A 24440-nucleotide genomic window follows, 5' to 3' on the forward strand; every position below is an offset into this window, starting at 1 on the left:
CATGTGTGTGTGTGTGTGTGTGTGTGTGTGTGTGTGTATATATATATACTGAGTTCAAAGGAGCAGAAGAGGTTTGATGGTGAAATAGCTAGTTCTTCACAATCTACTGCCAGTAAAATTTCAGGAACATAAATAATAAAGATAAGCTTATGTAGAAGATCTCTCTTCCTCTTTTTCATGTAGCTGTATGTCGGGTTGTTCAATATGTACAGATGCAAGTATTCTATCTCATAACATAGTGAGGCTATTCTAGAAAGCATGCCTTGCTCAAACAATATCGTATCATCTGATGTTAGGCAACTAGTTTGCACAAAAGAAGAAGTTTATGTTTAATTTTTTGTGAGTGTGACAGCCTTATTCAGGGGTGCACTTCAGTGCAGTTTTGGTCCAGCATTAGTTTTAACATTACCAAATGAAATGACCCTTGTTCACTCCCATTATTACTTTGTAATATTTCTCATGGTACTCTCACCTAATATCACTAGAGGTATGAAGTGTTCATAGGTGTTGCAGAAGAGATAGAAGAAAACAAACAAGATGAGTATAAATAATTTACATTTTGTGTAGAGAAACCTGGATTTTAAGAGTTAAGAACTCCAGTGGGGAAATCTCTCTCTCATGCAACTTTCCTTTTCCTTTCCTTTCCTTTCCCTTTCCTTTCTTTTTCTTTCTTTCTTTTTTTTTTTTCCGTTATGGTCCTCTATATTCATTCTAACCTAGTTGGTTTGACCTATACTTTTTCTTGCTTCTTCTTGAGACTTCTTGTTAGTCTTTTATAGCAGTTGACACTGAAAAATGTACTTGTAATTAAGATTAAAATAAATGTACAAGAGAGAAATTAAAATGTTTGCTTACAGCATCATGAAAAGTAGCTTTAAAAGATGGAAGTCTATAAACATCTCTAGTATTCTGAAATATTGTCAACCTTATGTCTATTCACCTATAATACTAGAGTTAGCTAAGGGGAAAATAGAGATTCTTCCTCCCTATGAATGAGTCATTTTTAAAATTAGATAATATAGCGGTAGTTATTTTAGATTATCTTGAAACGTCTGATAATGAAAATATTATTGTTGTGGAATACAATCCTTTATTTAGGGGTGGTCTAACATTTGTTAAAGAAAGTAAAATCTAGTATATGAAACCTTCCTACCATTAGGGGATGTCAAATTCATTCTGAGCTAGGCATTCTGAGCTGGCCTTTTTCTCAAATCTTGTTTGGGAAGGGGGCTTTATAATTACTGAGTTCAAAATAAACTGTTAAAGCATTCATAAAATATGATTACATTATGAGCCAAGCTCCACAACTCATTCAAGCAATTATTCCCTACCGCTCCTGCAGGTTACAAGAATGATGCAATTCTTGTTTTTCATTAAAGCAGCATGTAGAAAAATGAGGGCTGAATGGAATAGGGTCTGTGGTCCTGGGAATGAGATATACAATGCTTTTCAGTTCTTTTAAATAGATGAATTAATGTAATCAATTCCATATTACTAAGGCCTGAGAAAATCCAATTTCCCTACAGTTTTGTGTTGGAAATCTGGTTTTACGTGTCACTGTATTGACTTATGAAAACTCACTAGCTCTTTGGCCATGTGATGACCCTCAACATGCTTAATGGTGAATATTTCAAAAAATAGAAGCATTTTTTTTAAAAGCACATGCAGGTTTTCAGTTACATCTAAAGTAGAATTGTGCGAAACTAAATCTTCAGTTATCTGATCTAAGATCAGCCAAGGTTTCTCATAACAGTTATGGATTTTAAGCTCAAAAATATTGAATGTAGGCAAATCAAAATAATTAAAAAAGACAGTAAAGGAATGTAAGCAAATCCAGATATATTGTGAGGCTCATCAGCACAGACAGATCATTCAGTAGTCCTTTGCAACATTCCTCAGCCTGGCCTTTTGTTATTAATTTATTTACTGACCAAGATTATGTGGTATTTTGTTTCTTATAATTATAAAACAAAAACACATTAACAAAAATAAAGATAAAACATTACAGCTGGTCATGGGTCCATCAGTGAATAATAAAAGTCTGCCTAACTTTATAGGCAGTATAACAACATTTAGCCATATTCAAGAGGACTGAATCATACTGAACTGATAACCGATCTGTTTTATATGTAATAGTGACTATGGGAAATCTGAAAACTAACCTTCCTACTTCATGTCCTTTCCTTTGAGAATGACATGTTAAACTCCATGTTAAGAATTTTTGAGTATCTTTCAGTAGTGTAGGAACAAACATAATTAACATTTTCACTATATTTTCAGCTTCATTTCATCATGCATATTGGATTTGCTAAGAAGCAGTTTTATTGCTCCTGTTCCTCCACCATCTTCAACAGAAAGGTCTCTTTTGAGAATTTCTCCTTTGGTTCAGTCAGGTCAAATTACAAAGTAAAAAAGCTTTTAAATCTCATTGGAATTCTTTTAGTTTTTTAGCAAGATAATTCTAATTAACCATTTGGAAACAGATAATTTGTGAAATAATTATCAAGAGATCCACATTTATTTTGCCCCAAACTATGAGAGATATCTTGGGGATATGGATGTTTTAAAATGTATTAAACTACTACAAAGAGCACTTCCTCTTGTAAGAAAGACTTTGTGTTGTGAATCTTTAATTTTGCATGTTTATTTCAGCCTTTGGTATTAATTGTGCATTTACCTGCTGGGTTTTTTCTCCTTTGAAAAAGATAAGTAAGATTATGTTTGTTTCTTATAGTAAAACTGTTGCCTCCTATGCGACACTTACTGAAAATATAAAAAAAACTGCTAATAAGAGTCAAGGATCATGGACTGGGGGGGGGATAAAATTAAAGGAAAGCAAACCAATGAAAACAACAACAGCCTTAGAATGAAAACTTTGAAGTGGTAGATAGCTGCATTTTAGGATCAACCATCAAAAGTAAAGGAACAAGCAGTCAAGAAATACATTGCAAACTAGCAATCGATACAGCTGATACTATGGCCATGGAAAAAATATTCAAATGCTGTGATGTGCCTATACTTACAAAAATCAGAATTTTGCAAGTCATGGCATGGTGACATCTTATGAAAATGAAAGTTGTATTTTGAAGAAACAGGATAGGAAGTATATTGACACATGAACTTTGGTATTGAAGAACACTTCAATGCCAAAGAAAATTCTTTAATTTTTTTTTTCTTTATTTCATTTTGTCAAGCATGAAATAGGTAACAGATATAAGTATAAATATAATTATGAGTACATGAAATGGATACATATAAAAGGGAACATTAGGACAGGGACAGTAGGCACGCTGGTGCGCTTATGCACGCCCCTTAGAGACTTTTTAGGAATGGGGTGAGGTCGACAGTAGACAGTCTAAGGTTAAAGTTTTGGGGGTTAGGGGAAGAAACCACAGTCAGGTATTGCATTCCAGGCATTAATGACTGTTACTGAAGTCATATTTTCTGCAATCAAGTTTTCCATAGCAAGAATGAAATTTCTATGTTCGATGTTAGTGTGAAATCACTCTAAACAATATCACAAAATCTTTGTTTAATTGTTTCTTCAAAATACAAGGGACATGGGTTATCTGGCAAACTATTCCTTAAAGCCATGCATTTATGCCACCAAGCAGGTGAGTACTGTAGAGACACATTAACTTTCATAATACTCCTTTTGGTTTAACCAATTCTAACCTCTTTAACTGTTCAATAGAAAAGAGATCCTTTCTTCCCCACCTTGCTTCTGAAATACTGTATTTCATGGATTTTTATCCCACCACTTTCAGAAACTATAAAGTCAAGGATCCTTCTTCAGAAGAATCTGCCATTTCCAAAGTAGATAATAGTTCTCCTCGCTGTCATTTTTTGATTAACCTATTTGTAATAATCACAGGATATTGCAGATATTTTGAAATCTAACTTATTTATCTTAACATAATTAAATCAAGGAGCATTTGAAAATTAGCAATAGAGATTTCAGCATTGGAGCATTATAGTTCAAATTAAATTATATTTATTTGATTTCTTCCCTCAGTCAAAAGATTCTCAGCAGTTTACATTCTTATCTAATTATGCCACAGCATCCACAATATAAATGGTAATCAAATCAAAATAATTATTAAAATTCCAAGACTAGTAGTTGAAATAAGCTTAAACAGAAGTTTAAAAATCACAAAACCAGGCTTATAATATTGCCAACTATTTATTAGTTGTATTTTTATTTGACTTGGTGACAAGTATAGGGATAAACCATGGATTTGCAAGCTATATTTGAACTTGCCTAAAAGTGAGTTGAAATTATCCAACACCAGGAGGTAAGGTGACTCCAGCACCAGTCTCAAGAGTCCTAGAGTCTTGAGGGATCTCTCCAGGTACAGGCAGTTAGTATATCAACGACTTCCCAGATGCCCAATTTAACAAATAGGCATTTATGCCAGGCTGGGCATACTTCAGCAGCAGCAGGAGCAAGAACACTCCAAAAATCAGCTGAGTGGTGGAATGTAGAGAGGGGGACAGAGGACAAAGATGGGGCAGGAGTCAGGGGAATGGAACTGTTGAAATGCATTCTGTGGTCACAAATGCAGGCAAGCTGCCAAGTGATCAAATGATGATCACGTGACCTTAGGGGCATTCCAATAGCTGTAACTTGGAGAGCTAGTGTAAGTACCATTTGTTTAATGCTGTCCAAACTTTAAAAGGTCACTGAATGAATGATCATTAAATGAGGACTACCTGTATGTCAACATGTGCCTGGTACATTTTCTGGAGATTAGCATGAGCATATTACACTTCTAGGCAAAATGTGTTGATCTCATAATGTTCAAACATGTACATATGGGTGACAGAATATGCCCAAATTCACTCAGTCTTATGTTTATTATGTATTGTCTTGGATGAAGATAATATGCATACAGCTCGTTAAAACATCTCTATGATAATTCAATTTGCAATAAAACTTCTACATTGAGGATGTTAATAACATTTTTATTAGAAAGTTTGGTAACAATGTAGATGTCCAGAATGTAGGATTGTAATCTGTTTCTGAAGTTATTTGGGGGATCTTTAATTTAATACATTTTTATCAGTATCAATTATTTTCTGACACTCAGAAGAAAGCTTTATTTCTTGCCAGTTGGGCTTTTCTCTTTGTTTCATATATTCTCAGTAAAGAAACAAATTTTAGTTGTGCCAAATTGAACTCTGACAACTGCATGTGCTCTGAGATGATAGATTGAACTTGGTTGCTGGGTGAAAAATGTGCACGGATAGAAATAGAGAAATATATAATGTGTTTTATTTGGTGTAAACATTTTCCCCTTTTTCTGATTTGGCAGTTCTTTTGAACAAGATGGGGCGGGGGTGCTTTATGTTGTCTGGTGTGAACATTTCACAGTTCTTTTTCCATACCCATTTTCAGACCATGTTCTGACTTGCCACTTCTGTAATGCAATGGTTTCTGTCAGAACTTCTCTTTGTTTTAATAGTTGCTGAAAAGTGGCCATTTATATTTGATGGAAATGAAACAGCTTCATTTTCCCTTCCCTTTTTGCCCTTCCTTCCTTCCTTCCCCAAAAAGTGCTTCCCCATGATTAAAAAAAAATAATACAACAATTGGTTTGAATTTTCAGATCTTAAATGCCTATACATTTGTTACTGAAAAAGGAATTCATGCAGAATTAATAGACGACGATCGGTGCAAGTTCCAATAATTGTTCTACTTTAGCCCAAGTACAGTGATATTGCTAGGTTTATTATACACTGCTCAAAAAAATAAAGGGAACACAAGCAGAAGACATCTGAGATCTGAATGAATGAAATAGCCTTATTAAATACTTTGTTCGTTACATACAGTAGTTTTGTGTTCCCTTTAGTTGTTTGAGCAGTGTATAAACTACTGTATGTAAAGAACAAAGTATTTAATAAGACTATTTCATTCATTCAGATCTCGGATGTCTTCTGCTTGTGTTCCCTTTATTTTTTTGAGCAGTATACATGTTTTTCTTTAGAACCAACTTACTGAATATTAAATGTGGGGACATGAACTCCCTTCTAATATAAAGACAAAATATTCAGTAATAATTCTTCCAGAAGCTATAGCTTTCATGAAGCAATTTAAAAGTTCAAAGCCTTTATTGTCATTGTACATTATGTATACAACGAAATTGGTTTAGCCTGTACTGGTGCAGTCCATAGAAGAATACAAGACAACATGAATAATATAAAGAATACTCCTTATACAAGTAGTTAGGGAAAAAAGCTAGTCATACGTTCTCATATGTACATCCTTAGCTAAACATCCAGTTTCTATTAGAGCTGGATGTTTAGCTAACACAACATTGATTTTTGAATCTGCCAAAATTTGATCAAGACAATTGAAGCAATGAAATTTCTCATGTTTTTTTTTCATAATTGGTGCCTACTCTATGTTATTTCATATAACTTTTATAACTTTTAATGAAATTCTATCAATTTCTCCTGTTGAATTTTCTTATTCAAACATTTGTGCTTGTTGTCCTTTAGTTAAAATATATAGTAACACTAAGTATCAGATAATGGCTTTGCATCATTAAAAAACTGGTATTCTGTTTCAAATTTTCTGGGCACTAAAATTATATGAATAACTAAATAAAGCTTTTTAAAGAAATATTAGTCAAGATTATATAGATAATTATTTTCAATCTATTTTTTCTTACAAACTTATTAGCATAGAATCAAATGTTTTGCAAGGTATGCAAATGATATGTATATTAACTACAGCTTCATAAAAATTCTTACAATGAAAGAAAATTAATAGCAGAAAATACTGTGAAAATATCATGTGGCTGCAATCTAATGAAACTGTGTTATTTATAAAAAATTATATTGCACCATGCTATATAATTCTTTTATGCTCTTATCATTCAACAGCATTTTTTAAAAGTCAAGGATAAAGGAATAATATGTAACTGAAGTCTAAAGAACACTGTAACCTGCTTTGGGAAATTTTGAAAAGTATCATTTACCAGGGGAAACATAACAAGAATTCCAAAATTTAGTTTTGTTTGCTTTTTAAAATACAATTTATGTGGATATGAGAATAAACATATTCTCACATGCTCACAAATAATGCATGTACATTTTTGTTTATCTTGCCCTTTGAAATTTACTTACAATATATTATACACATCATTTAATACCTTTTTTTAAAAAGGAAGCTTGGTTTCTGAATTTCTTTCCCATTCCTTACTGGCAATGCCCATATGCTTATGTATATACTGTATGTACTTTGAGAAATAGAGAGCAGTTTATATATTCTCTATGGTGGGCTTTGTGACTGGGAGAGAAGGTGGTTTAAGAATGGAGCAATTGGCAAATTTAGAATTAGTGTCTCTCTCACGTGGATGCTTTGGGGAAAACGTTTTCCTTTCCTTAACTTCTGACCTGATACGGCTTATTTTCAGACTTCATCTTTCGTTTGCCAGCTTCTTGCCTGACCTTACTCCCACATAGACCAGATTTGTCCTATTCTGTTCAGTTTTAAAAGAGTTATTCTGCTGATGGGCACAGTCCAAATTCTCTTTAATAATTTCTTTTTCTGTTCCATTGAGATACTGTATAAAATGCAAGATATTTAAGACACTTTATGAATTAAAACAAATGTAGAGTAATTGTGTGATTATTTATTTGTTAAATTAATCCTGGACTTTAAAACAATATGCTTAAGACTCCCCCACCTAGTTAGCCTAATTTTAGTCCATTTACGTTGATTGTATAGATGATGTAGTTAATTATATTGGTGTGATTATCTGTCTTTCTCTCACACAAACCCTGCATTTCAAAGAAGAATGGAAAGCTCATCAAGTGTATTTTATCTTTGTTATAATTGTTGTAGTTATTATTTTCAATAGAATTAATTAGCAAGAGTTACTAGAAAGTGCATTGTTCAAGTCAGCATCTCAACTTTGTATTAAGGGAGGAGTTTCCTTCTCTAATAACATTGTTTATCTGTTCAAACTAATTATTAAATATACCTGGAATAACAGCTATGAATTTGGCCATCTGAAATGGATTTTTCTTTTTGCTTTAATTTATATGCCGCCCTTCTCCGGAGACTCAGGGCGGCTTACAATGCGTTAAGCAATAGCCTTCATACTTTTGTATATTTATACAAAGTCAGTTTATTGCCCCCACAATCTGGGTCCTCATTTTACCTACCTTTGAAAGGATGGAAGGCTGAATCAACCTTGAGCCTGGTGAGATTTGAACTTGCAGTAATTGCAAGCAGCAGATGTTAATAACAGTGCTTTAATCCACTGTACAATCAGGCACAATTACCACAATTGTTTATATATATAAGTGTGTGTGTGTGTGTGTGTGTTTGTGTGTGTGTGTAGGTCTTTGGTTATTTGGGTTTTCTCCCGCGTAGAATTGGAAGTGTCTTGGCGACGTTTTGACGAAGTCTCATTCGTCATCTTCAGGCTGGTGTTTTCAGCTTCGTGCTTCTAGGAGCAATGTGTGATCGCAGCTGTTTCTTCCTTTTAACTGCCAGTGGGGGTGTGAACTGATTGGGTGGGAGCTTGGCTGTGTTCTGATTGGGTGGGGGGTTGGCTGTGCTCTGATTGGATGGGGGGGTGTTCTGTTTAGGTAGGGGCTTGGTTGTGCTCGGGTTAGTCTGAGTTGCAGGGGGATTTGAGCTGGTGAGCTGCATTGCTGTTGTTTGGCTTTGCGTTCGTGGTCGTGCCACATCTTCATGGTGGGTGTCAGTTTGCTTCATGTATGGATTGGAGGGGTTTAAAGTGGCTAATGATGCAGCTGTGGTCTGGCTTCTGGTTTGTGGTCGTACCTCATCGGTGTGGATTTGGGTTTGTTTTTTGCGTGGATGTGTGGTGGTGACATCCTGTGTGGTTTTCGTGAGTATGGGTCTGGTGTCATTCTTAGTGTTAGGGTCTCATTTGTCAATAAGGGCGGGTTTCCAAATGGCTGGTAGGCGGGAGGCATCATCTCGTTTATTCATACTGTGTGGGTGTTTTTCTATCTCGATGGCTTCTCTGATTATTCTGTTGTTAAAGTGTTCAGTTTTGGCAATAGTTCTGGTCTTTTTAAAGTCAATTTCATGTCCTGTGGCTCTAAGGTGCTGGACCAGGGAAGAAGTTGGTTCTTCTTTTCTGACTGAGTTCTTGTGTTCTTCAATGCGTGCACTTATTCTTCTGTTGGTTTGTCCGATGTATGTGGTGAGGCAGGCGGTGCATGGGATTTCATATACTCCTTGATTTTCTAACTCAATTTTGTCTTTGGGGTTTCTTAGGATGGTGGATATTTTTTGGTTTGTGCAGAATGCTGTCTTTCATTTTTCATTTCATTTTATTAAATTTGTATACCACCCTACTCCCAAAGGACTCAGGGCGGTGAACAGCCATAAAATAAAACATATAGATACAAAATTTAAAATAGAGATAAAGCTAATTAAATAAATTTGGCTGAACCAATTTTAAAACCCCAATAAATTAAAACCAAATTTAAAATTTCCATTTAAAAAGAGGAAAAATTTAGGTCAGGCCAGCATGATGAAATAAGAACATCTTAAGCGCGCGTCTTGATGTTGTGTTTATGGAGGATCTTGCTGATTCTGTCTGTGGTGCCTTTTATGTATGGTAGGAGGGCTTTGCCGTTTTCTTATTGTAAGTGATATAACAAAAAATTGAGCTTCATGAACTTCAGAAAGAGACTATTCCAGACAGTAAGTAGCACTAAAAAGATATGTAACAACAAAACAATCACATCCATCAAGACCTCTGATAACAAACACATATAATATTTTCTATAAAAAACAGAATTAAATAATTTTTAAAAATATTTTGAAATAGATTTATTTATATGTAATATGAAAGTGACTTGATGCAAAATTAACCAAGTGGTAGTCTTTAGTAAGCAAGATGACATCAAAACTGAACATTTAAATGGAGAGTGGTTACATTTCTCTTGTTAAAATGGTGGTGGTATTGTTCTTTTAAAAAGTACTCATCTTTAGTTCCAGTATATCCTTGATATTTATTTGATTTTTTTAAATCAATCCGTCTTCTCCGGAGACTCAGGGCGGCTTACAATGCGTTAAGCAATAGCCTTCATACTTTTGTATATTTTATACAAAGTCAGTTTATTGCCCCCCACAAACCGGGTCCTCATTTTACCCACCTTCAAAAGGATGGAAGGCTGAGTCGACCTTGAGCCTGGTGAAAATTGAACTCGCAGTAATTGCAGGCAGCTGGATGTTAAATGCTGCTTTAGTAGGAGGCATTAGCCTCCTACGCCACTCAGGCGTATTTATTCAACACTTTTTTGTGTTGAGATACCCAGTAGCATTTGATTGGGAGCTACAATTGTTCCTTACAAGATTAGCAGAAGTCTTCAGATGACAATGTGACCTTTATCAGTTCTTTTGCTAAGATGACAAACAGAAGAGGGAAAAGGAAACCTCCCACCAAGATTTTTGAGAGCAGGCAGTTTTCATCTTACTTAAATGCATGGTCCGGTTTCATCTTTCATTTGACTATCCAGGAACACGATGCTTTGCTGAAAACCAGCTAGAGGGGAAGAAAGGAAGTAGACACTACTGCTGAGACCTGTGGAGCAATAAGATTTACTTTTTTTTTTCCAGTAGTCTTTTTCTAGCTTTCTCTATCCACAAGGATATATTGAACTGGTTTCCCCTGTAGTTGATGCTCTTTTCTAACAGCCAGTTGACATTATATATTGGATTGTTTGAATATAGAATTTCAATTAACTAGACCAATATTGAAAACTATACAAAGACATTGGTACTCCAGCATAGTTTTGCTTTTGTGTAAATAATTTTTTTCCAGCATTCACTTGATTTATTTCGCATTAGCCATGGAACAAAATAAATTTGTACAATCAGGTGCACATTTAAAAACAGAATTACAGAGTAGCCCACACTGGCAAGCAAGTCACATACTTCCAGCTGATTTTACTCGTAGGTCTTCATATGCCAAAGGACATCATTTAAATAGTGAATATTTTCAATGCCAATCCCTTTGTTGACTTTCTCTATATCAACTGCTGCCATCTTCATGAGCCCAACGCATAGTGCACGTTGCTTTCCTTCCGCCGTTATTGCCACAATCGTATCAGCAGCAGCAGGATAAAGTTTGGCTCCTGGAGACATCAGGCCAGGACACATGAAATTTGCTCCACTAAGTACAAATTTAATGGCTCCTTTGTCGATTGTTGATGTGGTAGAATGAAGGGACATTTATGTAGTAACCTCAGTGTGGGATAAAAGGGCCCTTCCCTTTGTCTGAAGAACAGCAGTTCACCATTTACTGTGAGAATTTCTATATGTTTATTACATCGTACTATCTTAACGGGGTCTTTCTTTGGCATAATTTGTTTTAGCCATGGTTCAATACCCGGGAATTGAATTATCAGTTGGTTCTTAATGCCTTTAATCACCAATGTTTTCAACTGGATGCAGTTTGATACATTCTCTTTTTCATCAAATTTCATGAACATCCTGGGGCGACGAGGCAATGCTCCTTGTGAGGCTGGGCGGAGTGAGGGCTGGGGAGGAGGGGAGGGAGGACTTCTTGTGTAAATAAATTTTTATTTTCTTCTGAATTGGGCTTTAAAATTCAGACACCTACAACACCTAGAATCTCAGCTATCCTCTGAGAATTGGCTGGTGGCCTTCATGTGACTTGCCACCTTTTGAGAAAGCTATCAGGATGAATATCTCTAATTTCTACCATAATCCTGGCATAATGGCTTTTCAAAATGATTTTGTATCACTATCATCCCAATAATTTTCTCTGATTGGATTTTTGCAAAGCCTTTATAATTTTTGTCAGCGCTTTTCTCTTTACATATTAATTGACAGAACAATTAAAGTGATTACTTCTCTGTATTAATATTACATTTCTATTGCAGACAGCAGAGTGGTATTAGTTCAGCTGTGCCACTGTCCAGAATTTGAACTTAGATTAAAGCTTCAGAATTTCTTCTTGGATCAGAAGGTTGGTTGAAAGAAAGAAGACTTAAGATTTTAAATTTTAACATTTTATTATAAGTCAAGGTGTCTCTTATTAAGGCTAATGTTTGTCTGAATTTAAAAGAACATTCCCAATTTCCTACTATTTTTGCTTTAAAATGTTGTTGACCTGTATTGTCACAACTTTTCTATACTCCATGGCTAAAGGTTGCTTTTAGTTAATTAATGTTAGCTTATTGTGATGTCTGGATACTGTTCAATTATATTTCCCAGAAGTCAACACCACTGGCCATGGTGATGAATCTGTTGAGAATCCTAGGTGGAGGACCATGGGTCTTTCCTTCATGATCCATGCTGAATGGTAGTCATATCATTCATTGTTGGTAGACACTGTTGGTAGGAATGGTAGGCGTACCAATGGTAGGTGTGCCATTCACAACTACACTGATGTCTTTCACGAATTGCTGGGCTTAATGATGCTGCATATATGAATCATATCAGCAGCTATTTCTTGTGCTGATTAACTATTCTGTAGATTTTTTTTAAGGATGATTGCTTCAAATATCTCAATTATTTTGAAGGGTAAGCAATAGCACATATTTTTAAACATTTTTTGTGTTTAAATGTATCCCACCTTATCTCTATCAAAAATATGTGTTCGGTTATTAAACATAAGAAACATGAACTAGCCTGTTTTCCATTTTGACTTATTTTTAATAATGTTTACAGAAACTAAGGCCAGAAAAAAATGTATACTACCTAGTTTGATCCTTTGTAGTTTGGTTAGGCAAAAGTTGAATCCTTGACTACAAATTAGATAGCAAACGAATTTTGCATAAAGCCAAAAACTGAAGTAATAATAATTTCTAAGATACCCAACTTTTCCCACTGCTCTGTTTAGAATAACAAAGGAACTAGGTCAGAAAAATTTAGGATATTTTAAAGTACGTACAGTATTATATTATTTCTCAGTACCTAATTTACAATTACAGAGCTCCATGAATATTGAAATGATTCAGCTTCCCATTATAAATGTATGTGGCAGTTTGGTTGTTGATCAGTTTATGAAGTTAATGCAAATGAAACTGTCTTCCTGTCAGCATTTGAAATATATAATGCAGTCATGTTGTATATTCAGGGACAGGCCATTGACAGTCAATTAACAAGTTTGATTGGTATGTCAACTCATTCTTTTGAATTGTTAATAGTATGTTAATAGCATTCATTTCTTTGTGCAGTCCCATTTGCAGCTTCACAGTTACAGCTATTTTTTAATAATTCTGAGTAACCTAAAATAGTGCCTTAATAATAGATTATTAAACACCTGTCTGGTGTAGTTTAGGAATTTTTTTCCTAGACTGGGAGTTTGCAATGTATTCCTTTGATATTCAAATCAACAAATGATAGCTTTTTTATTCAAAACGTAAGTTCTTTTGATGGTTAGCTTGTTAAGAAATATTCAGCTCCAGTCTGACCTGATCTGGTTTCCCATGGAAAAGATCTGATGCTGTTTGAAGGTTCATAAATGTAATGCCAATGACAATTTGTTGTTGACGTTTTGCTGCCTCAGCCTTCAGATGCTCCCATTTGATGATCTGCTTTAGCTTTGCCAAATAATGCTTGCAGGTAAATGATCTCCTGGATTATCAGATAGTTTCAAAGCAGAGTTCTCTTCTGTGGTGGGTAATCATGGTTTTTCAGGCTTGGAGGGCTAGTTTTAAAAGGCACATCAAACTTGACAGTTGAATCTCAAGGCAAGTAATGATGGGAGATGGGAGAATTGTGGGAATATTTTTTAGTGAATAACATATTACCAGGTGTTTTGAAGACCTTCAAAGAAGTATCAAATCAGTTCCCCAGAGCAGATTTATGTCCATCTTTTAAAAATATATGGAGTACACAGGTTAACTCACTATTTCCCGGGAAGTTGCTGAATTATTGACATAAATATGTTACATGCCAGTTTTATATAGTACATTTCATGTCAACAGCATTTACTCACTCACTGCTAATGAATTGCCTATAAAGAATCTTCATACTATAGTTAAAGGAAGACTGCAGTCAACTTCTTCTTTTGAATATATTTAGCAATTGAGTTATGGAATCAGAATGAGTAGTAGGTCAGAGTATAAAACAATGTTTTGCTACCCAATAGTATTTTAAAAAATTTGGGGGGGGGGGAGGTTTTTTTTTAACATTTTAATCATTAAGATTTAATTTTTATTTAGCATGTCATTATGATCATCTAGACTCTGCATTTGTCCCTTAACACCATTTCCTTTTTTTCCTTTCTCCATTTTTTTCAATGGAATACTGACGGGGCAGGGAGATTCCATAAATGGTCTCTATTCGTTCATTTTTTTTCTCATGCTGGCTGTGAAATTCTCGGAGTTGAAGTCCGCACATTTTAAATTGCCAAGTTTGAGAAACATTGATCTAGACCCTGCTTTTCTCCCTTAATCTTATTGTTATTCCTCCTCCATTCTTTTTGCTTTCCAACTCAATGTAATGTTGGAAGAAAAGATTACCTAGAGCAGGGGTCCCCAACCCCAGATCTGCAGACCAGGACCAGATCAGCAAATGGCGGGTGAGTCCTTGGAGCTCAAGTGGCAGGTATGCACACAAAAGCATTTCCTTCCCACCCTGCTGCTGCCACCACTGCTGATCCTTGGAGCTGGAAAGATTGGGGACCGGTGACCTAGAGGGCTCTCCATTAGTAGGACAACAAACCAAAAATTGAACATATTGAGAATATATTTAGTATGGTGGGTAAAGCCAGCAAAAATGGACTGGATCTGTTGTGGGCCTGCAATGAAAAATATTACAGCAAATATTTCTCTACTTCATTTCTATGAAAGAGGCAGTTAGAATGCTGTTGATTTTCATTCTAAGAACTGTCCTCATTCTGGGTCTTTGGAGCCAGAGCACAATATCTGCAACCAGTGGTCACCATTCATTCATTCATATAGACACAACATGCTATTTTATTACAGAACATTCTAGAAGCCATACCAAGAGCTTATAGCAGTATACAGAAAATCAGACCAACACTATTATTGATTTAAGTCTATAATGTGTGTTTAGTGCTATTGAATCATGTACCATAGGAAATGTTCCTAGACTAGGAAATAACAAAAAAATAAATGAATAAATTCTAAAATAACCCATAACCCTGCCAAGAAGACTACATGAATTTTTCTATACAGTTATCAAGAATCGAATTCAACTCAAAGGACTTTACTTAAATGTCTTCACTTCATATGAAGTAATGGGCTACAAATGATGCTACTGATACGGGGATTTAACACTTTACAGAATCATACTTAGAGGAAGCCAGATTTCTAGGTGGTAAGGTTCCCCTTGCACATATGTGCTAGTTGTTCCTGACTCTAGAGGGCAGTGCTCATCTCTGTTTCAAAGTCGAAGAGCCAGAGCTGTCTGAAAATGTCTCCATGGCCATGTAGCCAGCATGACTAAACACCAAAGGCGCACGGAATGCTGTTACCTTCCCACCAAAGGTGGTCCCTATTTTTCTACTTGCATTTTGTATGTGCTTTTGAACTGCTAGTTGGCAGAAGCTGGGACAAGTAACAGGAGCTCATCCCATTACGCGGCACTAGGGATTCGAACCGCTAAACTGTTTGATCGACAAGCTCAGTGTCTTAGCCACTGAGCCACCACATCCCAGTCTAGGTGGTATGAATCTTCAAAGTTTTGTTGATGATATATTGTTACCAAATACTTTTATCAGAATCCACATTTGCATCTAATATAACTGTGTACAGCAGGGGTGTCAAACTCAATTTAATTGAGGGTCACACCAGTGTTGTATTTACCTCCAGGGGCCGGGATGAGTGTGACTGGGGTGGGCATGGCCAGATTGACATCACTCATTGAGGCTCCATTTTCAGCTGCGCCCCCTACTGCAGCCCTCTGCCAGTGAAAATGGGGCTCGGGGAAGCACGTGTGGATCACCCAAGGTCTGTTTTTGGCCGTGACAGCCTCCTGCAGCCCTCTGCCAGTGAAAATGGAGGTCCACAAGCTCCGTTTTCGCTGGCAGAGGCACCATGGGCCAGTCCTTCATTGTTTCCAGGGTGACCCCATGGGCCAGATCTAAGTACCCTGTGGACCAGATCCGGCCCTCGGGCCTCGAGTTTGGTGTACAGTATATTAACGTAGCTTACAGTGATGCTAATTTTGAATTGCATTCACAACCTGAACATATCATTGGTTACACTATGATATTCTTCCTCTTTGTAACTAATATTGTCACTAAATAGGAGGAAGAAGTAGTATTGTGTGTGTCTGTCACCTTAAGTTATTTATAAAATAATAAAGGTGGGAAATAAATAAACAAACCTTGCATCAAATAATAATAGTGTTGCTGTGTTATATAATATGCTATTTATATTTATATTTATATTTTTCATAATTACAAATCTTGAAATAGTTTACAACGAACAATGGCATTTGATTTAAAAAGTAGGGAGAAAATAAAACTGGTGCTGAAAAACATGTTTATACTTCACTTGGTTCCCTGTTTGTAATACACTGTATCTAAAGCAATTGGCTGAGAGTAATATATTCTGTATCAAACCATATATAGTTTACAACTGTGGCCTCCAGTCTCCTTGAATGCCAATTTTTTAGCAAGTCACAGCCTTGAATGGAAGTGTCCATGGAAACAGGAGTGTAGAAATTTTTGGTCAGCTGTCCCTGGACATTATATTATTACAATACTGAAGTAATAGTTTAGTGTATGTTTCAAGAACTGGATGTGCTCTTAGAAGCAATTTTTTTCTGTTTAAGTGCCACGCTTACATGAGATTGTAAAAATGATATATATATGTGTGTGTGTATAAGAAAGGCTGACAGAAATCATGGATAGATATGTAGGCCTCTCTTCAGAGAATAGATTATTCTGTATAAAAATATAATATACATTTTCCCACCTTGATCAACTATATATTATTTTCACTTATTCTTGGTATGAAACAGTGAAGAATTTCTTGTTTATATTTTTATAAACTTGTTTATATAGCTTCCGTCAGTATAACATAATAAAAGGGGGAAGAAGGAAAGGATATAAATTTCTAGTATTTGTTTTTCATCTAAAAATATTTTTGGAAATTCGTAAATTATAAATAACATTTTAGGCATACAAGCACAGAAATCATGTAGGCAGGCAAGTAGCAGTCCTGCTATATGACGGGTCATGTCAAATTTATTGTACCCAAATTCTTACATGAATGAATTTAAAGTACACAGATGAAGAACAATTAGTAATCATTAGAGAAGCTGGATCAGGAAAGAATACAACCAATAGAAATGGTCCTCAATTAATGAAAGCAATAATGTCTTGATCTAAAGATGTTGCTGCTTCTTTTGGCCTCAGATATTTCTTTTTCATCCATAAAATCACATTTCCAACCCATGATTGCCATTATCGCCTTCTCTTTGCCATTTACTTTATCTTAATATCCTGTTTAGTCATTACCTACAAATGCTGCCTTTACCCACTGCAATTAATCTTCCCTCAAATTATTCTGTTTTTGAGGTCTCCAGGACTATAGTCAATTATCCATTATGTCTTAGCTGTTTATTTGTTGCCATTAGATATAAAACAAATAGTCCATTGTAGTAAATACTTGTGCCATCCTATTGCTTTCTTTTCCTTCAGTATATTTTGGGCCTTTTATAAATGGTATGCCCCAGGATTTCTTTCCATTCAACTGTCAAATTTCATTTCTGTTTCCACCTAGTAGTTCTAACCTGTGCAGAGCCTTTGGTATTTATCTATTCTCATTTATATTAATAAGACCCTACAACTTAGAGTGTGCTGTGGATTTCATTAGTATGCTGCTAATCCTGTCTTGCATTGCATTAATGAAGATGTTAAGTAAAATAAGACTTACCGTCAATCCCTACGGCATCCTCCAAACTCCTCTTCCAAGTTAATGTAGAGGGATTTTTTTCATTTGAATATCTTGTATTTTCTTAGCTACTTTATTATATAAAAAAAGTTATTTTCATCTTGAGTATGTCTAAATAGAGAAACACCTACATTCTTTCCAATTCTTTGGTGTAACTTTGTACGTAGTGCTGATTCTGAAAATAGCGTTCTAAGTTCTTTATTTCCTAATGGTTTTGATACAAACATCATATAGCCTGAATTTTTGATCTTCAGGTAATTTGTATATCTGTTTTACTTGCTAAGTCTAAGTTACTCACAGAAGAATCCTTACCTCTAAGGTCTCTCGGAACTGAGTAGCACATGAGTAAATTATTGAATTTACAGGTAATTTCTGCCCAATCACTTAAGGACCTTCAAGAGCTACTTCCAACCGAAAGTTACAACAGCCAACCCTTCTGCAGTCATGTGATCACATTTTTGGCCGCTTGGCAGCTGGCCCACATTTACAGCTGTTTGCAGCATCCTGCAATCACATGACCTTGATTATCAGTATTTTTTTTTATTGAAAAAGTTTTTCAAATACAAATGTTTCCCCCTTTTCCCCCCCTCCTCCCTAACCCCCCCTCGCCCTCCCCTCCCCCTGTGGCTTCTTCAAGGTACAACCCAGATTCATAACAGATACTTTACCATCCCCTTGCTCCATCCCCCATATGCTGACCGTTTCTTTCTAATAATATTATTATATCCCCCTTATACTATACATTTCGAAATAACATTCTACTATAACATTATATAATAACTCCTAATTTAGCATAGTAATATTATTATATCCCCCAATTTAACAATTTCTACTCATGATCTACTCTTTTACTCCTCCCCCATACATATATCTCTTAAATCAAATCTTTTTTGTATATTAATATGACATTTCAAAGCAACCTTCCACTATAAAACTATATAATAAATCCTAATTTAACGTTTATTCAACTCATAGTCTGCCCATTTCCTCCACCCCATAGATATATCTCTTAACTCAAATCTTTTACATATATTCATATCTAAACATAATATCCCTTTTCTTCAACTAAATAATCAATAAGCTAACCTATCTCCACCCACTTTCCTACAGAACTACCATACATAATAGTTCTTGATATCTTTATTCTTCTGCCCACACCACTAAGAAGTATTCCATTATATAAATAAAATCCTCAAATGACTTTAAGCTTGTAATCCATATAATATCTTCTGTAGTGTCTTTCAGCTGGATTGTTAACTCCATCACCCATATTAGGGTAACATCACATCCTAATTCCAACAGTATGTTCGGTATCTTCAATTACCATCTGCCCCCATCAACAATAGATGTCTTGATATATAAAAAACAACCACCCGAGTGACTTTATATTTGTATTCCATATAGTGTCTATAGTAGTGTCTTTCATCTAAATTATTAATTCCAACCACCATAATAGGGTAACAACCAGATCTTCTGTGTGCCCCAATCCCATAACTCTCTTGCCTTGTAGCTCAACATAAATGTAATACATTTATCAAAGAATCCAAAATAGATAATCCCAATCCATTCAGTTTAAGGCCCTTTTCACATCCCAAAAGTAGAGCACTGCAGAGGTCTGTCACTCTCCTCAGGATAATATAAATCAATACTTTGCCTCAGCTATCTTTTCATATATTCAATCATCTCTTAGATAACTGGCATTGCATTGTTGTTTAGTTTAAAAGTTTTTGTTTTTGTAAGACCTGCTTCTTCTTTTCTTGACTTTTTGTGGGTTAGATCTCCATCCTGGTTTCCTTTCTATAAATTGTGTATCAACTATTTGGTTTTCATGCTGATCTATAACTTGATCTTGTTGATTTTGCTTTTGTGGCTTAAGTCTCCATTCTGGTTTCTTTTCTTTGAGTTGTATGTCAACTGATTGATTTCTATGCTGGTCTGTAACTTGATGAATCATCACATTAGAATCCAAAGCCGCCTCTCTTGTATTTATAAATAATCCAGCTATAACCTCTGAAGGAGAATCCAGAAGCTGCTCATCTACAAAGTCCTCTGTAACTTGTTGTTTTTCCATTACTTCTATCTCTTTCTGCTTATCCTGAATTTCTATCTCTTGTTGATTTTGCTTTTCTTTATTCCACTCATATATTATACATGAAGATGTTGAACCCATTTTAAGAACCTTATAGTAAAATTCTTCCGCTTTTTCAACAGAATTTAGTTCGTATCTTTCTCCTTGATATCTCAATATTATGCCAACTGGGACATCCCACCTGAATGAGATGTTTTGTTTGTTTAGCTCAGTCACCAAAAATCCGAATTTCTTTCTATCTTTTAATATCTTGGGCGGCAACTCTTTATATATCCAGATCTTTCTTCCATACAATTGTAGAGTGGAATTAAAAGATTTTTGCACAATATCATTTCTTATTTCTTTATCTGTAAAATAAATCACATCTCTAGGCAATTGCCTTTGCTTTGCAATCCAAGAATTTACTCTATAGGCCTTGTCGATCTTACAAGATACCTCCTCTGGATGAATCCTTAAAATCCCAGCCAGAACTTCAGCAGATATTTTTCTTAAATCATCTCTATTATTTTCCTGTAACCCTCTCATTCTAACCGCAAATTCTGTGAGCCTGTATTGCATCATTGTAACTTCTTTTTCAATCCCTTGTTTTATATTTTCTGCATTGTAAGTCTCGTGATCAGCTTCCTTTTTAGACTTTACTTCAGAGCTATTGTCTTGAATATTTATCAAATCATTTTCCATTCTTTGTATTTTATTGTTCAAATTATAAATCTTATCATCAACTTCCTCCATTTTAGACTCTAATAACTTGATATTTGTATCCATCTTTATAACTATTTCTGAAAAAGCATTAGTCACTGTTACAATCTTTCTTTGTAAGTTATCATACTTTAATTGTATGAATTCTTTAATTTCCTGCTTAAATTTTTCAAAATTCTGGTTCATAATCTTGTCATGTCTTGCCATTTCCTTCAAAACAAATTCTTTTAAATTAAAACCATTCTTCTGAGTCTGTAAACTCGAAACTTGTTCACATAATTGTAAATGGGGGGAACCCCCCCCCCCGCTGCTTGTTTGTCTGGCTTTGTTAATTTTAACGCCATCCTGCCACACAGACAAACTCTTTTTGAAGAAAGAGGACTTCTCTCCAACAAGATCAATATCAGATTTCCAAGAAAAAAAAGAGACTTAGAATAGAATTTTTTTCTTTTCTCTATTCTAGCCAGCACTGTTTGCTCCGCTACTTTGTAACTTGTTACGGAAGGACTTTCACTTTCGGCTACTTCTCAAGCCTCAGCGGTCGCCATTTTAAGCTTTTTTTTTTTCCTTCACTTAGAAACGCTTATAAAATCATTAAAAATACTTGCAATTTAGGGTCCCAAGTCCAGATCTCATCCTCTTTAATTAAGCAATCTGTTGTTTTCGTTGAAAGGTTTGATCTCATCGCCTGGCTCTGCAAGAGGCAGAGATCTCCCGAAGCCCGGAGCAGCGGCAAAGGAAATAGGGAGCCTCATCCTGCTTCGTCCCCAAGAGTAAAAGAAAAACTCTGGGGACTTCGCAGAGGGCTCTACCTGCCCTCGCCTGCTCTATCTCACATTTCCTTATGGAAATGGAGTTTTTCGAGCCGCCTTTCAGATGTAAAGGCGGCTCTTTACGAGCGACGGGGCTGGCGGTCTCAAAGGACCGTCTGATGGCGATGGAAGTCGAACCGGAAGCCGATTATGAGTATTTTTTGTCAAAAGTAAGTTATTTCGAGCAAAAAACAACCTTTGCCTAAAATAGGCTTGTTTAATATTAGACTGCTGTGTTCACTTAGCACATTTGCTTAAAAACCACTGCAAAAAGTTTGTTAAATCAGTCACAGTGACATGGTGATACCTCTTAATGACTTCCACAACTTAAGGCTGTTAACTCTGGGCTCAATGATGCTATTAAGTTGAGGACTACATGTACAAAGTAATCTTAATTTATTTTTGAATGAGGAAACAGCATGAGGTCTTTTTGTCATGTTATATGTTTTAACATTCTTGTAATTATCTGACAGTGAAATAAGAGTTTCAGTACATTCAGTACATTGTAGCCAAGCAACTATGGTATTATGCAAGCAAATATGTGCAATAGAACCTTGATAGCTTTTGAAATGTCTTTATTATGAAATTGACAAGAATACTAGTTAGTCTGCAACATATTTTTTGTTTGATTCTTTACTTGTTGATAGTAAAAGGCAGAACCTATCTATTGCGTCAATATCTTCATTGCCAATTCTAAAACTATTGTACCTATTGTCATTAGTTTAGTCTTCTAAAGTGGTACTACTCATTCTTTTTTTTTTTTTAATTTGATTTATATGCCGCCCTTCTCCGGAGACTCAGGGCGGCTTACAATGCGTTAAGCAATAGCCTTCATACTTTTGTATATTTATACAAAGTCAGCTTATTGCCCCCACAAACTGGGTCCTCATTTCACCTACCTTAGAAAGGATGGAAAGCTGAGTCAACCTTGAGCCTTGGAGAGATTCGAACCAGCAGTAAATTGCAGGCAGCTGTGTTAATAACAGGGTGCGTAGACCACTGTACTATCAAGGCTCTTAATTTTTTAAGAAAAAACTGCTTGTTTCAATAATTTCTAAATCTGCCTGAACAAAGTAGAGCAGTAAGGTAAAATGCATTTGTATGATTTCTAAATTATTTTGCATAAATTAATTGTTGCAGGAAAAAGTTTCTGAAAACTTGATTTGCTCTAGAAAAAAAGATGTATGTAACCAAATGCAATTTTACTATCGTTAGCTAAATACAAGGGACATAGGAAGAAAGAATTACCATATATTAAATTAAAGATTCACCACATTAAAACTGTAATCCCTTTAAAAAAGGTAATTTCTCTCTAACTTAATCAGCGAAAGTCTTTATTGCCTGAAGTTTAAATTGATTTAAACCTTCAATAAGGTCAGAGGTGCACATGGCTGACCAGAGGCAGCCAATTAACACATTGTCAGATGTGCTTATTTACCTTGATTGAACAAATGGTGGTTTATTTGACTTGGGGGAGCAAGAAAGGGTTGCACTGAATCTTTGTGAACTCTAACCTCTCAGAGGGCAGCAATCATTCAGATATCAATCCATTTAGAACAAAGTCTATTGGGTATTGGCTCTTTACCTAGAAACAGGTGAATTACTACTTCTATGCATTACCTGGGTCACATATATTTGCCTTCATTCCTGAATATGTTTTGTCATTAAATTAAAAGAGAATCCCATGGTTCTATAGGCTGATAATGGTGAGTGCCTGAGGATTCTCAAATTAACATACCCATATTGCAATCATATGAGTGTTCTACCAAAAATTATTCTTATTGGCTCTTGGGTATCTTGATCCTTTCAGATATGTCCAAATCATAATATTGCTAACCAGAACACCTTTGCTTTTATTGACCCATTGTAAATAGTAAGCTTAAAAACAGTGCTTGTATAATCAGACATGCGTTGAATTGTAGTTTAGAGTAGAAAGACTATATAGTAATAAAGATGCTTACAAGACACTATTCATAAATATTGACTGTCGTCAATGGATTTATTTATATATAAATAATGAATTGATAAATAAATAAATAAAATATATAACTCTTCAGGCTTGAAACATCTGGTTTAAAAGGCTTTCTCCCCCAAATCTCTTAACTCTTTACATATATTTATTCCTGCCCTTTAATCATATTCTTCATAATTTCTAAAGCAATATTTTGAAGTTGTCACTGGTGTTCCATATAGGGATTAGCTTGAATTATGGATCCCTTGTTATTTCATCAACAATCCTTTTTCCTACCTCTTGAGTTCTTGGTTGAGTACATATGTTCAATATTGGGTTGAGATTTAGGGTAGAGAATGGTTCAAATGGCTGCTGTTACTAATGTAATATTAGTTAGCTGCAATTTAAGGAATGTTGCCATGCTGGGAGGTCAAGGTACTTGATTTTAGTTATTTGTAGCTGAATGTATGAAAGAAAAATTGCCTGGAAGAGTTCCATTGGAAAAGGGAAAAAAATTCAGAAAAACACTACTTCTAACTATAAGCTGAAAATAAAAATCCAAACTTGGCAGCCATATTAATGCATAATAAGAATGTGGCCCCTTCCTAGTAAATTTAGCATCTGAAAGTTTGAAAGTGTGCTGAATAGGGATCAAATGGAAATATAAAGCAACCCTTCACTTCTCCTTACCCTCTGCTATAGTTAGTAAGCAATATGATATCTCTTGTCATGCTTCTAATTTTCCTATAATGGAGTGTTTCAGGGACAAAACTATTCACACATGCTTCTCATTCACACATGCATCATGTTATTAAACATCAGAAGCATACTCCTGTTATAGAAATGAAATCTATTAGTTGTACTTCCATTATGATAGCAGTGAACTGTGAAATTTATGTGCATGAACAAAATATAATGCTAATATAAAGAAATTAAGCATCTTCAGGCTGATCTCCCTTTAAAAGAAAAAAAATATCCAGTCATACAGAAC

At 35.2% G+C, this 24440-nt stretch overlaps 1 protein-coding gene and 1 pseudogene across 1 annotated transcript in view; one reads left to right on the forward strand and one right to left on the reverse strand.

The window, feature by feature from the left end:
- DPH6 (diphthamine biosynthesis 6) overlaps nucleotides 1-24440 on the forward strand; it is a 229309-nt gene that overhangs the window by 122413 nt on the left and 82456 nt on the right. The gene's annotated exons all lie outside the window — the stretch shown is intronic.
- On the reverse strand, nucleotides 10946-11490 carry LOC139307992 (malignant T-cell-amplified sequence 1-like; annotated as a pseudogene).

This window comes from Pituophis catenifer, unplaced genomic scaffold (assembly GCF_029215685.1).
Source record: "Pituophis catenifer annectens isolate HBS135680 unplaced genomic scaffold, rPitCat1.0.hap2 SCAF_1, whole genome shotgun sequence".
In the NCBI taxonomy this organism is placed as follows: Eukaryota; Metazoa; Chordata; class Lepidosauria; order Squamata; family Colubridae; genus Pituophis; species Pituophis catenifer.